Source organism: Nicotiana tabacum, chromosome 19, assembly GCF_000715075.1.
Source record: "Nicotiana tabacum cultivar K326 chromosome 19, ASM71507v2, whole genome shotgun sequence".
NCBI classification, from domain to species: Eukaryota; Viridiplantae; Streptophyta; class Magnoliopsida; order Solanales; family Solanaceae; genus Nicotiana; species Nicotiana tabacum.
This window is the reverse complement of record NC_134098.1, coordinates 94,253,933-94,271,117: the sequence shown is the minus strand read 5'-3', so window position 1 is coordinate 94,271,117 and position 17,185 is coordinate 94,253,933.

Genomic DNA, 17,185 nt, shown 5'->3' with positions numbered 1-17,185 from the left:
ACCTGTGAATCCTGTCCCGCATAGTAGCAACTATGGATGGTGCATATCTAGCCAATGAGTAAAAATGAAGACTATACTCTCGAACACTCATATTACCCTGCTTGAGGGCTAGAAACTGATCGACTCGAGCCTGTCGGATCTCCCTCGATAAGTACTGGTCATGGAAGGCATCTAAAAAATTCTCCCAAATAGCTGGAGGTGCATTACGTCCCCTAGACCTCTCCCATCCCTCATACCAAAGGATGGCTATATCTCGGAGTCGAAAAGCTGCTAGCTCAACTACCTCTTTCTCTGTGGCATGCATAACATGAAAGATCCTGTGAAGCTGATCTATGAAATCCTGCTGGTCCTCTCTCTGATCTGTCCCCGTGAACTCTGGGGGACTCAAAGCAATAAACTCTCGGACCCTTGAACTCCCAGACCCCTCAGAAGTTCCTGCACTAGCTGATACCCTAGCCTGTTGCTGGGTAGCTACCAACTGTGTCAACAAATGCACCGCACTTCTCAAGTCCTGGTCTGATGGAAGTGGAGGGGGAACTGGATGTGCGGTATCCCTAGGAATCTCCGCAGTTGGTGGAGGAGCCGGTAATGGCTGAGTAGGGGTCTCGCCTTGGGCCTCAGACTGGGCCACATCTACTGGGGGTACCCTGTTGGTCCCCTCACCTACTACTGTATCTCTCCTCTGACTAGCCGTAGTCTTCCTAGTCACCGTCATCTGTGCATGCAAACACCAACACATAAGTTTAATTCAAATTTCCTATAACTCAGTTCTATAGCACGATTTAGATTTCAAAGAAGGGTAACCAACTCCGAAATGCCCTGTAGCTCCCTGCTAATATAATCTGGTGCATAACACATCTATAAAAAAGACCCTACTAGACACAGCTTGTAGACTCCCTAGGATAGAACTACTCTAATACCAAGTGTGTCACGCCCTGAACCTAGGAGCGAGACCAGCACCCGGTGCCTCAGCTAACCTGGCGTACCAAATTGCGACTAAGGGACTTTGAATATATAATGTCATACTTTGGCCATGGGGCCACCTTGCAAGACAATTTGCGAAGCAAAATATAAAATTGAATGGAAACTAGCGCTAACTAAACATCAGTATAAAGCTAGGCCGACAAGGCCGTCATAGCTACTACAGCTGACAAACAACCAAATTATACATACCAGGCCTACAAACCCAACATACTGCACTAACCAACAGGATATGTCTACAAGCCTCTACTGATAGATGTACTGTGATCGGAACAGGGCCCTAACCTACCAATAACATATATACAGATATACATAAGATGTACACAAGACTCTAGACCTAGCAACTCCGAAAGACGTGGAGCTTACCGCTCAGGCTAAACTCGGGAAACACCTACTGAGGAGGTCTACCCGTCTGTCTGTCTGAACCTGCACACATAAAATGTAGCGCCCCCAAAAAAGGGACGTCAGTACAAAATAATGTACCGAGTATGTAAGGCAATAAAATAACTGAAAGCTGAAACTGAACTGATAATATGATAACTGAAATTAACTGGGAGTCAAAGATGATTTGGAGATATACTTACCTGCTGATACTAACTCAACTCTCTCAATATAGTAAGTAAAATAAATGTCCGGCCCTATAGAGCTCAGAACGTGTAACTACTCTGCCGTGGTATGCTCGCTCATAGGCGCTCGGCCATACTAGGCTCTGTATCTTGGTCATTTTGGGCTTGCTCATAGGCGCTCGGCCATAGTAGGCTTGGTATATAACTTACCATCTGATCAGAGGTCGCCCAATAGGGGGCCTGCCCACCGATTATAGCTCGATGGTGGTGCAAATACTATAATACTGTATATATATATAGACCCTCTACTCTCTTGACTGAATAAATACAAAACTAAACTGAATATGAAGTCTCGATAAGGAATAATATTGTAACTTATGAGATTAGAATAATGTGAATAAATTCATGAATACAAACTTCTCTTTATGTCTCATTATTAAGACATGTAGCTACGAGATCATGCCAAAATAAAGGAAGGGCTTAGCCTTAACACACCTTATCACAATCTTTCCAATCACCAAGTTGAACTCACCTATTCGCACCTTAATCTACAAGAATGATAATAATACTATTGTTATGTTACGAAAGGTACAACTATCGCACAACGAATGACAAGCTTATTTTGTATTAAAATGGGCAGCATCTCCCCTATAATCCTTACTTCCTCCAAATTCAAGATAACACCAACAATACAAGAACAGAACAATAACAACATATATACATCATTTTCCAGCCCTATATACGCCATCAAATACTACAAAACAGCCCGACACACCCCAATCTCTTCATGCACAAAACGACCACCTTAGTAGTGTCAAACGACCCGAAAATGTTATGACGAACGATCAGCCCACCACCCTACATTTATATGGTGTTTCTACACCCCCTTCCTCCTCTAAAACTCCACAAAATAGTAGTAAAACATGCAGCCCAACAGCAACACAAAACAATCCACAAAATAGTCTGCTACAAGTGAATAACTCGAACTCACGGCCTCCGATCACCGTCCCGTGAGTTCTTACAAGTATAGAACGACTTAGCATGAATTTACAGCAGAAGAAATGGATGAAAGAAAGCAGTAAACTCACCTTATTTGTTGGATAACTCAGCTCCTATCTTGGTGCTTCAAACTCTAGGTTTTACTTCTAATTAGAACTTGAAAGGGAGAGAAAATCAATTAGGGTTTGTGGGAAATATTTGGGAGGATATTTGCAGAGCTTATGTCTGGTTATTATGCTCTATTTTAAGTCTAATATATGAAGAAAATAGGCCTTTAAAAGGCCTCTTTGTACGACCCAAAATGGCCCATTTTTGGGCTCTCATTTAAGCAAGTAGGTGACACACCTACTTGTCACCTAGCAGCTTGCGCAGTATCGCAAAAATGCCCATATCTCTCTACTCCGATGTTGTATTGACAAACGGTTTAATGCGTTGGAAAATAGACTCACTGATATTTAATTTGATGCATGTAACACCCCATAACTCTAAGTATATTGGGAGAAAATTGCAGTTACATTTGACCCAAAGTTTCAGTAAAACTTATGAATGTAACTTGTGATGACTTTCACCGACTTTTGTTCCACAACTCGCTTGACTTCAAAACATAACACACGGATGTCGTACGACTAATATAAATCATAACATAATCTCCTTATCATGTTAAGCACCCTAGTCTCACCACAAAGGTACATGTTATAACATTCCCAACTTGTCGACTTTCGACGAAACATTGTTTACTTCAATTGCTTTAGCTTCTGAACCGTCCAACCCTCTTTGTACTTGTTGTTCATGATCTTCAATATTTGTAACCTCAGAGGTAACATGATTAACTTACTTTATATGCTTTTAAATATTATCTCATTTTTGGTCCTACATTAGTTTGCTTACGACGCATTTTTACGTACGAAAATATAGGGTGTAACAAGTATATATCTATAATTTCTTCTAAAGAAGTAACAAAAGGACCTCTTAGTTAAAATTGTGAAGTTCGTATACATATATATTAGAAACAATATCGTAGAAGAAAAATCACGATGTGCCTGCATATATTATATATCGTGTGCTAGATATATATACTTATATAGTGGCTGCAAGATGTGATTTATTTAATCTGTACGTGAAATAATCATCTTTTTAAGAATTAAATATATATTACATTATAATCCATATGTTACTATTGCTTCATTTTGCGTTGTAATTTGCTTTAAATCTAAGCCCTTGTTATATTTTCCATGGAAACGTGGCCGTTTTAGGTCTAATTCTCCTCCACGTGCACCCCTCCCCCCTACACACACAAAAAAGAGAGTTCTAACCCTGTACTTGGGGCTAGCGCACAATATATAACTTTCTATCTGATATATAAAGAGTCATTTCTTCAAATTTAATGTTTCTTTTCAATTTTATAAGAGTATAAATCATACATTGACATCTTATTAAGATGACATATAACTTTCAACAATTCTAATAAGCATATGAAGAAAATGGAGATAGATAATTCAAATAAACTAATAAAATAACTAGATAAGCATAACTTATATGCTCTTTCCATTATTTCCGGCAAGTGGGCATTTTCCATATTAATTGGTATCTTTACATAAATAGTCATCAGATTTACTGTTTATTTTTTCTAGTTGGTATACATAAATTATATACTGATTATACATGATTCGACACATATTATATATGGATTATATATATAATATACTTCCGCTGACTATTTTAATTTAAGTGATTGTGGGTGAACGACTATTTAGGTTAATTCTTGTCACGACCCAAAATCTCACATGTCGTGATGGTGCCTATATCAATACTAGGCAAGCCAATAACCTCAATAAAACACAATATGTTTTGAGTTTGAAAACATAATACTTGAATTCAGTAGAAAGCCTCACAATTACAGATACAAAACACTCCCAAAACCCGGTGTCACTAAGTACATGAGCATCTAAATGAATACAAAGTCTGATAGATAAAAACACTATCTGAAAATATAGAATAATACAATAACTGAAAGGAAGAGAGACAAGGTCAACGGACGCCAAACATCTACCTTGATAGTCTCCAACTGGTAACACACTGAGGTCTAACAGTCGCCTTGTCCGGAAGCACCTGGATCTGCACACGAGGTGCAGAGTGTAGTATGAGTACAACCAACTCAATAAGTAACAAGACTAACCTTTCGGCTGAAAGTAGTGACGAGCTCATCAGGTACAGTCCAATATAGAAATAACATTACAGAAATGTAGGCATGCTTTCAAGTTTAACAGTTAAACTCCGTACTGTATATGGCCAATCCAGCCCAGGGAAGTTCTATCTCGTGTATATATACATCAACTGACAGTCAATCACTCAGTACCGTATAAGGCCAATCCATCCCTGGGTAATTTATCCCCAAATATAAATGATTCGAATAAGATCTATGTCCAGGGAAATTCATCACAAGTATAAATAGGTAAGGCAAGTCCATGCCCTAGGAAATCCATCCCGAATATAAATCATCTACGCTCATTGTGGGGAGTACAAACTCCAGAGGGGCTCCTTCAACCCAAGAGTGATATAAAGCTGATATGGCCTGCTGCAAGCGGGCAGCCCCGATCCATATAATAAAAAAGCCTATAAGGCCTGTTGCAGGCGGGCAGCCCCGTTTCATATAATAGTAATGTATATAAAGCCAATATGGCCTACTGCAGGCGGGAAACCCCGATCCCATAAATATCTTCACAATGGATGAACATGACTGAGTATGAAATGTACATTTTTAAACAATTAAATTCAACAGCAATACAACCCTGTGGTTCCCAAAAATATCAGTACGTAGCCTAATCATGATCTTCAATACGAGTCTCAGCTCAATTTTCTAACACGTGGAGAATATTCGGATAATAACATGATTCTTTAATTTTACAACTCTACATAATTTATTTAAGTCACAATTTCTATAGTGCGCGCCCACACGTCCGTCAGCTAGCATGTGCATTACCTTCATACAATTCACATAACATGAAATTCAGGGATTTATACTCTCAGAATCAAGTTTTGAAGTGTTACTTGATCTGTGCCAAACATACACCACAATTGAGTAGCGAGACGGTCAATGCAATAATAAACCCAACAAAGGTTGGGATCGAATCCACAGGGAGTTAGAATATGGGATTAGGTATATATCTAAGTTAATTGCAAGTTTTGGCTTTAATTGCGCTTCCACAAACTTGACTGGTTTTTCTATTTCTAACTCTATTCCAAAGATTGCAATAATTTAAACTGAGGACAATATTTTTGTTGTTGTTTTTCAAATGTTTAAAGAGACTAGGGTAGTGACTTCTACCAAGGTGGATATATAACGTGTAGCAAAATCTAGGGCAAGCTTGATTAGTTGGGATTGTAATATAGCTATCACATCCGGGTACTCACTCTATACCTCTCGGTAGTTTGAGTGATTTTTCCCAATTTGGCTTTCTCAAAACCAAATGGGTATTCATGCAAATCAAGTGATATTAGCTCAAGTTGGGTGTTACTATCTTTAGGTTCAACCCTTTAATTGGAGCTATCAATTTCTTGAGTTCACCCCTAATTCTTGTTAGCCTAGTTTTCCTAGACTTAGTCCCTCTTTCTCAAATAGCGACTAAGTCATAAAGGCATGAATCAATGTTTGCAACCATTAATTCTTGAGTTCTAGCAAGAACTAGGTTAAATATCACTAACCCATTCACATTCAAGCCCTAAAATCAATTACCCATTAAATACCCACACTAGAGTTGGGTCATTACCCTAGCTATGGGTTTAGCTACTCATGAAAATAACAGAAATTAAAGATGAAATGAAGATAAAATCTATGATATTAATTTATGGAATGAAAATCTAATGTTAAGAAGTGAATCTCGTACAAAATATCCGAAAACCGAAAAGTCAGCTGTATACAAAACATAGCATAACCTAACATACCCTAAAAATGAAAAAAAGTTCTATTTATACTAAGCTGAAAATATTGGACAAAAAATGCACCTGCGGAGGTTGTGCGGCCGCGTAATTCTGAGTGCGTCCGCACTCTTGCTTTTGCGGCTGGATAATTCTGATGCGGGCCACATTCTTCTCTTTTGGATCTGGGTTGAGCTGAACTTTTGCAAACCGCATAATTCTAAGAGTGGCCGCGTTCCAGATTATGTGGCCGCATAAAAGTGACGCGGTCCGCGTTCTTGAATTTGGCTTGAAATCAACTCTCTGATTCTTCATCTTGCGGACCGCATAATTTCGATCACGGTCGCACAAAGGGACTTCCGCGGCCGCACAATTCTGGTGCGGTCCGCACTTCTCTCTTTTGCTCAAGTTGTCAGCTCTCTGAATCTCAGTCATCGCGGTCTGCATAATTTCGATCGCGGCGGCACATTTTTGGTGCGGTCCACGCTCATCACTTTGCCCAAAATCACTCTCTCTGGATCTCCCTCTTGCGGACCGCATAATTTTGATCGCGGCCGCGTCATAGCTTTCAGACTGCATAATTTTGATCGCGGCCGCGTCATAGCCTTCAGACCTCTTTGCCCAGCCTTGGTTGATTGTCAGAGCGGCCGCGTTCCTCAGACCTCTTCAGACCTCTTTGCGGCCGCATAATATTTGTGAGTTGATTTTGATTCCTTTGGCTCATTTTGAACAATTCTTGCAAGCAAGCATATTTCATTATTTTCTGAGAATACCTTCAAGCATTTTTGGCCTAAAACATAAGTAAAAGAGAGCAAATAATAAGTTAAAATCCCTACTTATCAACTCCCCCAAACTTAAGCTTTTGCTTGTCCTCAAGAAAATAAGGTAATTCCCACCTCCACTAGAAAAAAGAATATTTCAGCTAGCCTAAGGTGAATCAATCATGCTTCAATTGGGACTAACAATTACCCTCAACACAAATGGATTATCAACAACACCATGTTTTGAGCTTTTGAGTACCATAGTTCTAATGTGACACTAGAGCATCAAGAGTTGACTTAGTTCACCAAGGAAGCTCGCTCTATCACGTAGGTCATTGTGGAACTCAAACTCCTCTTCCTCTACTTTCCATGAGCAAATCTCACTTTAGAATGTAACACTCAAAACAAGGAGTGTGAAGAAGTGCATTCATCTCTCTCAAAAGAATGTCACAAGTCCTGCTCTAAGTACCATAAGCTTGCCCCTTATTTAAATCACCACTAATATAAGCTCACTCAACTTGAAATCATATAGGGCTTTAATGGGATGTAATGCAAGCTTTTGGATCAAGGTAGGACTTATCGGCATGATGGTTTCATCTTTCCTTAAGCATTCCATTTTCTCTTTTAGGCTCTTACATTCTTGACTCTTTGATTGTAACGACCCGACTGGTCGTTTTGAGCATTTATGCTCCTTTCAACTATTTGAAGTATTGAATAACTTCCTACGAGGTATTATGACCTGTGTAAATTATCGGTTTTGGTTTTAAGGTATTTTAGAGTTAGCATTGAAGAATGAACTTTCATGTTGGAAGCTTAAGTTGAAATAGTTGACCGGATATTGACTTATGTGTAAACGACCTTGGATTTGAATTTTTATGATTCCAATAACTCCGTATGGTGATTTTGGACTTAGGAGCGTGTCCGAAAAATTATTTCGAGGTCCGTAGTTGAATTAGGCTTGAAATGCCGAAAGTTGAATTTTTGGGTAGTTTGACCGGGGGGTTGACTTGTTGATATCGAGGTCAGGATCCAATTCTGGAAATTGGAATAGCTTTGTTATGTCATTTATGACTTATGTGCAAAATTTGAAGTCATTCTGAATTGATTTGATGTATTTCGTCACAAGATATATAATTTGAAAGTTCAAAGTTCATTAGGCTTGAATTGAGGTAGGATTCGTGGTTTTAGTATTGTTTGATGTGATTCGAGGCTTCGACTAAGTTCGTATGATGTTTTAGGACTTGTTGGTATGGTTGAGGTCCCGAGGGGCTCGGGTGAGTTTCAGGGTGGTTTCGGACCATTTCTAGGCCATTCTTAGTTGCTGGTTTTTGGCCACAGAGGTATGCATCGTGATCACGGACAATTGGTCACGATCACGAAGAGAAATTTTGCTGTTAGGGCAGTGTGAATCGCGATCGTGGAAGCCTTTTCGCGATCGCGCAGAACAAACTTCTCTTGCACTGACCCGACTTTGGAAGCTTATATCTTGCAATCTATAAGGAATTTGGAGATGATCCAAACATGAAAGTTGTAGCCCTTTGTGTCTAGTTTTCAGAAAGGTAAACCATTTGTCATTTGGAGTTGTGTACAAAACGTTATGATGGATACACTACAGACTATCTGCGAAGAGTTTGGAAATTCTCTATTGCATAGGGCTGCCTTTGGAAGCTTATATCTCGGAATATATAAGAAATTGGGAGATGAGAAATAAATGAAAGTTATAGTCCTTGGTGTTTAGTTTTCCAGACACACCTGTGCAATAGAGAATTTCCAAACTCTTCCCAGATAGCCTATAGTGCATCCATCATAACCTTTTATACATAACTCTAAATGACAAATAATTTACCTTTCTGAAAACTAGACACAAAGGGCTACAACTTTCAGTTTTGGATCATCTCCAAATTCCTTATAGATTGCGAGATATAAGCTTCCAAAATCGGGTCAGTGCAACAGAAGTTTGTTCTACGCGATCGCGAAAAGGCTTCTGCGATCGCGATTCACATTGCCCAAACAACAAAATTGCTCTTCGCGATCGCGACCAATTGTCCGCGATCGCGATGCATACCTCTATGGCTAAAAACCAGCAACTAAGAATAGCCTAGAAATGGTCTGAAACTACCCTGAAACTTACCCGAGCACCTCAAGACCTCAACCAAATATACCAATAAGTCCTAAAACATCATACAAACTTAGTCGAAGCTTTGAATCACATCAAACAATGCTAAAAACACAAATCCTACCTCAATTCAAGCCTAATGAACTTTGAACTTTCAAATTCTATATCTTGTGCCGAAATACATCAAATCAATACGGAATGACTTCAAATTTTGCACACAAGTCTTAAATGACATAACGAAGCTATTCCAATCTCCAGAATTGGATTCCGACTTCGATATAAAAAAATCAACCCCACGGTCAAATTTCCCAAAAATTTAACTTTCGGCATTTCAAGCCTAGTTCTACTACGGACCTACAAATAAGTTTTCGGACGCGCTCCTAATTCCAAAATCACCATATGGAGCTATTGGAATCATAAAAATTCAAATCCGAGGTCGTTTACACATAAGTCAATATCCGGTCAACTATTTCAACTTAAGCTTCCAACATGAAAGTTCATTCTTCCAAGCTAACTTTGAAATACCTTAAAACCAAAATCGATAATTTACACAAGTCATAATACCTCGTAGGAAGTTATTCAATACTTCAAATAGTTGAAAGGAGTGTAAATGCTCAAAACGACTGGTCGGGTCGTTACATTGAGTCATTTTCTTCTTCCTTAGGGGAACTAGAGAGATGTAATGTCACTCTTTCTCGCTCATGACAATCATTTTTCTCCTTTTCTAATCAGTCAATGCTTTTCATCCTTGCTTTCTTTGAATCCCTTCAACTTTTTACTTTATTAACTTTCTTTTTGGCAGATTTCTTTTTGGCTTTTCTTCCTTTTCCATGTCACTCTCTTTTTTTGTTCTGTGTACCTTTTATCACTTTCACATTCCTCGTCTCTCCCCCAAACTTATGCTTTTTCAAATTGTATCAAGAATGCTAAGAAAAGATCGGGTGCCAAGAGAGGGTCATTATAAAACGGACAAAGGCTTGTAACATGGCTATTGAATGAAAAAGGGCTTCGGCTCAAAAGTGTTGACTAGGGATATCACATTGGTAGGCTACGGAAGCTTTCAAGTTTCAAATTGGATCAAGGATATCCTACAATCATTTCTCAAGTCGAGCTACACTTAGAGTTTCGCTTAGACAAACATTCAGGGCAAGTTCTAGACTTATTGGCACGGAACTTGGACTTACAATTCAATACCTCACCTCTAAAGCTGCTGGATTATTAAAGAGAACAGAGTCGAGGGCCCACAACAACCCTAGCTAAGATTGAAAATCACAAATGGCTCAAAGAAATCACTAGATGATTGTTTTAGTCAACACAAGAGTCTAAAGGCCACAACTAGAGCTATTCTATGCCAATCAACTTGTTTCTAACCATAAGGTCGAAGGTAAATGTATTAGTAACAAGTGAAGCCTGCTTGAGAAACTTTTATTCATTACTACTATATATACAAAAACATAAAGAAAACGGACTCAATCCCTTAAGAAGGTTGTCACGCCATCCATCGTTGGGAAGAGCCACCCGGTTCACACAACATCCACCTTTGGAAAGAACCATGGCATCAAGAAAACCAAAGGCTTATTGTTCACACAAAACGTAAAATGAAGCTAACAACTTAAAAAGAAGCTACTAAAGTAAATAAGAAGCTATGCTACTAAGGAAAAACAATGAAAGTAGTTATGAAGTAAACTACGGAAAGTAAACTGAATATGTACAAAATGAAGTAAAGCGAATATATACACAAGGGGAATGAATATATACGTCGAATGGTAAGAATATATACATACCAAAAGAGAAAATAGAGATCAATAACGATAAAAATAAAGATAAATAAAAATAGTATAATTGTTATTACATACCAAATGTCATCAAATCAAAATGGACCACGCCCCAAATGAAAAATAGCATTGTCCTCAATGCTCATAACAAATAAGAACATGAAAAAGGGGTAGAGAGTAGAGAAAACTCCCTATGTGGTCTCTATCTGCATCGGGTCCTCAACACCGTCTGTATCCTCTAACTGGATCTCCACATCCTCTAACTGGGGGACTACGGGGTTGCTAAGCATCTTAATCAGCTCCGCAGCAGTGTGTGTAGTGGTAGCCGGCTCCTCACACTGGCCGGCTGCTGCATCTGATGCCTCGGGCACTGCTGCATGTGCTGTTGGGACTGTCTCCTCCATGAGAAGGTCTAGTGGAATATCTCCAGCACAAGCAATCCTCTCAACCTCTTTGCTCAACTTCTCCACCGATTCCTTAGATGCATGAGTCTTACGCATCTTCTTCACCTGCTTCCCCAAATCCTTGATAATCCTCCCATGTGTATCAAGAGTCTCCCGGATCTTCTTCTGGTCATCCAGAATCTTTTTATGGTTGTCCAGAATCTTCTTCAAAGAGTCCTCTACTGATGGAGGTACCTGAAGCTTTGATGGGGCTGAAGACCGTGCTGCCATTGCATTGGATATGACAGTCAGCTTTGTGGTAGCTGCCTGCATCCACTTGTTGAGACTGGATAGTGTCTATGAAACCTGCAGTGCAGTCTGAGGGTAGGTAGAAGATGTGGGAATTGACAATGGCACTGATAGGGAAGGTCCGGGGTAAGGAGGAGGCATGACAACTGCTCCGGCAGAAGTACCGGCTGTTGTGGAGAGCTCGGCAACTGACCCGGTGGACACTACCCCTGGCTCTTTAAATTGGCTAGTGGATGTAGTGGCTTTACCCTTGAATTTAGGGTTGTCCGTTCCCGGGAGGTGGTACCATGAGAAAGGGTTTTTAGCCTTCACCTCCACATCAAAATGTCTCGGCTCTACCCCTTGGTCTTGGAAATACTTTGTGAGGAAGTTGGGGGTAGGGATACGATCTTTCTACTTTCTTGATTGCATTGGAGATGTTGTAGGACATCAAGTTTCCTACATTAATAGGATAGCCTGCCATGATAGAATCTACCAATATTGCCCCGGGGGAGTGGAAGGACATTCTCATGCTGGCACGGGTCAAGACGGCTGCACACAAATGTTGCCCACCCTTTTGCTTCAAAGTTAAGGGTGGCTCTGACAATTTGAACTCCTGCTGTGAGCCATGCAGGTATTGTCCTCGGAATAGCAACTATCTCAGCTAGCCATGGGCAAACTGCATCACCCAAGGCTAGCTTCTCCAGGTATTGCACTGCCTCGACATCCTTAAACCCTACATATATGTTCAGTGCGTGGCCATCAAATCGGATTTTCACGTTCCGGACCTTCGTCACCTTTCTACCCTTTTTGGTGTGGGCAACATTGGCATAAAATTCCCTGACAAGGTATTCATTTGCATCATGCATCCGGCAGGTGAACCATTTCCATCCTTTTCTCTCCGTAAATTGCTTTAGGACATTCAAATTGTGTTGGCTTAGGTCTTTGGTTATGAATTGTCGCTCAAGAATTAAGCATCGATTTGATAGCTTTGGCATGAATTTAACCCTAGATAAAAAATAAAACTACAACAAAGAGGAAAGAAAATAAAAGGATGACATTAATTCATTGAAATTAACATACCAGTAATGAAATGTAGTAGGAAATCAACAATTGATGAAGATGGGATGATATTGAAAACAAGAAAGAGTACACTATGCTTGAGAGGTCAGAGTGTGTAAAGTGTGAATAGTCCCAAAAAGTCTTATTTATACTTTGGCCCACCGACTTACCTGAGTGCGGCCACACAGTTTTGGTGCGGTCCGCACTCTTTACCTTTTCTAACTTAGTAGGTGATTCAGTGACGCGGTCTGCATAAAAATTACTGCGGCCGTACAATCTGTGCTGTCCGCAAAATTTTGATCGCGACCGCGAATCCTTAAGGGATTTTGATAGGCCAAACTTCAGAGAGTTGGCATTTTTCATGTTTCAGCTGTGAGACCGCACACAGAATTGTGCGGCTGCGAAGGGCTTGTGCGGCTGCATAATTCTAGCACGGTCCGCACTATTTCACCACTTGGCCAATTTTTGTCTTGTCAATTTTTCTGCACTGCACACCTAATTACTGCATACACTTCACAACCAGTTAGTCCAAAACAATGCCTAATCTAACAAGAAAATCAAAAGAAAGAAAAACACATTGGTTGCCTCCCAAGAAGCGCTTGATTTAATGTCGCGGCACGACGCATGTTACCATCATTCATTTGAAATGGAGCAATGCCACAACGTGGACATCATCGACCTTACCAAGGTAATGCTTCAACCGATGCCCATTGACTCTAAAGATCTCACCATTCTTATTTTTCAAATCAAGAGCACCAAAAGGAGTCACATGTACCACTTCAAAAGGACCAATCCACTTTGATTTAAGCTTTCCCAGAAACATCCGTAATCGAGAGTTGAATAAAAGAACAAGGTCACCTTCTTTGAATTCTTTGTTCCGGATATACTTATCATGTAGGTACTTCATCTTGTCCTTATACAAGGATGAACTGGAGTAAGCATGGAACCAGAACTCATCATGTTCATTCAATTGCTCCACCCGAAGATTGGAAGCTGCATCTCACTCAAGGTTCAATTTCTTCAATGCCCACATGGCCTTATGCTCTAATTCTACCGGAAGGTGACATGCTTTCCCAAACACTAATCGATACGGAGACATACCAATTGGAGTCTTGTAAGCTGTTTTATAGGCCCAAAAAGCATCATCAAGTTTCCTTGATCAATCAGTCTGATTTACATTGACAGTCTAGGATAGAATACTCTTAATCTCCCTGTTGAAGACTTCAACCTGTCCATTTGCCTGGGGGTGATAGGGGGTTGACACCTTGTGAGTGACACCATACTTAGAGAGTAAAGAGTCAAAGGATTTGTTGCAAAAATGTGAACCCCCATCACTAATGATGGCCCTTGGGGTGTCGAACCTTGTGAATATGTTTTTCTTCAAGAAAGCCACCACACTCCATGCTTCATTGTTGGGCAAAGCTATGGCTTCAACCCATCTGGACATGTAATCCACAGCAACCAATATATAGGTGTTCCCACATGAGCTCACAAACGGACCAATTAAATAAATGCCCCAAACATCAAAAATATCAATCTCCAGGATGGTGATGAGAGGCATCTCATTTTTCTTGGAGATCCCACCGGCCCTTTGACATTCATCACAACGCTTAACGAGCTCGCTAGCATCTTTGTACAAGGTAGGCCAATAGACTCCACAACTTAGGACCTTTGTAGCAGTTCTCGCCCGACCATGGTGACCACCATAGGGCGAAGAGTGGCAAGCTTGAAGAATAGCCAATTGTTCTTCTTTAGGTACACATCTTCGGATAACACCAGCAGTACAAATTTTGAAGAGATATGGCTCATTCCAATAGTAGTCCAGGCAGTCTCGTTTGAGCCTCTTCCTTTGGTTTGAGGAGAACTCATTTGGAATAATGCCACTGACAAGATAATTGGCCACATCGGCAAACCATGGAATCCCAGTCATAGAAATGGAAAGGAGTTGTTCGTCAGGAAATGAATCATTGTTCTCAAGACCATCATGTGGCCTCCCCTCCTCCCCCAGTCGGGATATGTGGTCCGCCACTTGATTCTCACTACCCTTTTGGTTTTTAATCTCTAGATCAAATTCTTGCAATAGAAGCACCCACCGCATCAACCTCGCCTTAGAGTCTTTCTTGATCATCAAATAATGAAGTGCCGCATGGTCGGTGTGAACAATCACCTTCGTACCCATTAGGTATGGGCGGAACTTCTCCATAGCAAAGACAATGGCTAGGAGTTCTTTCTCGGTGACCGTATAGTTGACTTGAGCCTTGTTCATGGTCTTGCTAGCATAGTAGACTGGATGACAGATCTTATTAATTCGTTGCCCCAATACCGCACCAACCGCCACATCGCTTGCATCACACATGAGCTCAAATGGTAAGCTCCAATTTGGCGCGGTGATAATAGGAGTGGTAGTCAACTTATACGTGAGTAGTTCAAATGCCTTCATACAATCTTCATTGTAAAGGAACTTGGCATCTTTCTCCAAGAGTTTGCACAAGGGGTTTACCACCTTAGAAAAGTCCTTGATGAATCGGCTGTAAAACCCCGCATGACCTAGAAAGCTTCTCACTCCCTTTACGGAATTAGGGGGATGGAGTTTGGATATCACTTCAATATTTGCTTTATCAACCTCAATACCATTCTTGTAAATCATGTGACCGAGGATAATACCCTCGTTGACCATAAAGTGACAATTCTCCCAATTCAGCACCAAGTTAGTTTCTTCATAACGCGCCAATACCTTATCCAAGTTATCTAAGAACTCTTCAAAAGAATCCCTCACGATAGAGAAATCATCCATGAAAACCTCGAGAAAGTCCTCCACCATATCGGTGAAGATGGACATCATACACTGCTGAAATGTTGTCGGTGCATTGCATAACCCGAATGGCATCCGCGAGAATGCGAAAGTGCCATACGGACAAGTCAAGGTGGTCTTCTCTTGGTCTTCAGGTGAAATAAGAATTTGGTTATATCCGAAATATCCATCCAAGAAGCAATAATAAGCACGCCCGGCTAACCTATCCAACATTTGATCAAGAAATGGAAGTGGAAAATGGTCTTTCCGCGTAACTTTGTTGAGCTTTCTATAATTCATGCACACTCTCCATCCGGTGACAGTTCTTATGGGGATCAATTCATTTTTGTCATTTGTGATCACAGTCATGCCCCCTTTCTTTGGGGCACATTGCACCGGCGAGGTCCACGAACTATCATAAATAGGGTAAACCACCCCGACATCTAACCACTTGATGATCTCTTTCTTTATTACCTCTTGCATGGCCTCATTCAATTGTCTTTGATGTTCCATAGAGGGTTTGTCATACTCCTCCAAAATGATTTTGTGCATGCAAAAGGCGGGGCTTATACCCCGAATATCCGCCAATGCCAAACCTATTACTTTCTTCCTCCTTTGAAGCACTGCAAGGGTGGCATCTACCTGCACGTTAGTTAAGCACGAGGAAAGAATAACAGGTAAAGTGGAACAAGGGCCTAGAAACTCATACCTTAGGTGTGAAGGAAAAGGCTTTAACACCAATGTGGGAGGCTCCTCGATTGAGGGCTTTGTTGGTGGAGTCTTCCGATTTTCGAGATCCAAGGAAAGTTTCCGGGGCTTATAAGTATATGATCCCATTCCTTGTAAAGCATTGACACGTTCTACAAAGCCTTCTTTCTCATCCTTATCATGATTCCACAACACACTTTCCAAGGTGTCTTCCACATTTATCATAGCACTTGTGTCATAAACAATTACTTCGTCACAAGATCCACGAACGAACACACTTCATTGTTATTTGGCTACCTCATTGATTTACGAACATGGAACACCACTTTTTCATCGCCCACCCAAAAGGTGAGCTCTCCAGCTTCCACATTAACTAAGGCCTTCCCTGTAGCAAGAAAAGGTCTCCCCATAATGATTGGCACCTTATAGTCAACCTCACAGTCAAGTATCACAAAATCTGCGGGAAGGATGAACTTGTCCACCCTAAATAACACATCATCAATTATCCCCAATTGCCTTTTCATTGTCCGAGCCGCCATTTGCAACCTCATGGATGTGGGTCTTGGTTGCCTAATCCCCAACGTTTTGAACATAGAATAGAGCATCAAGTTAATGCTTGCCCCCAAATCACATAAAGCTTTGGCAAAATCAGCACTCCCAATAGTGCACGGGATTGTGAAAGCACTGGGGTCTTCCAACTTTGGAGCCATGGAGTGCACCATAGAACTCACTTGATGTGTCATTTTGATCGTTTCACAGTTCATTGATCTCTTCTTTGTTACTAAATCCTTCATGAACTTGGCGTATCCCGGCATTTATTCTAAGGCTTCAACCAACGGC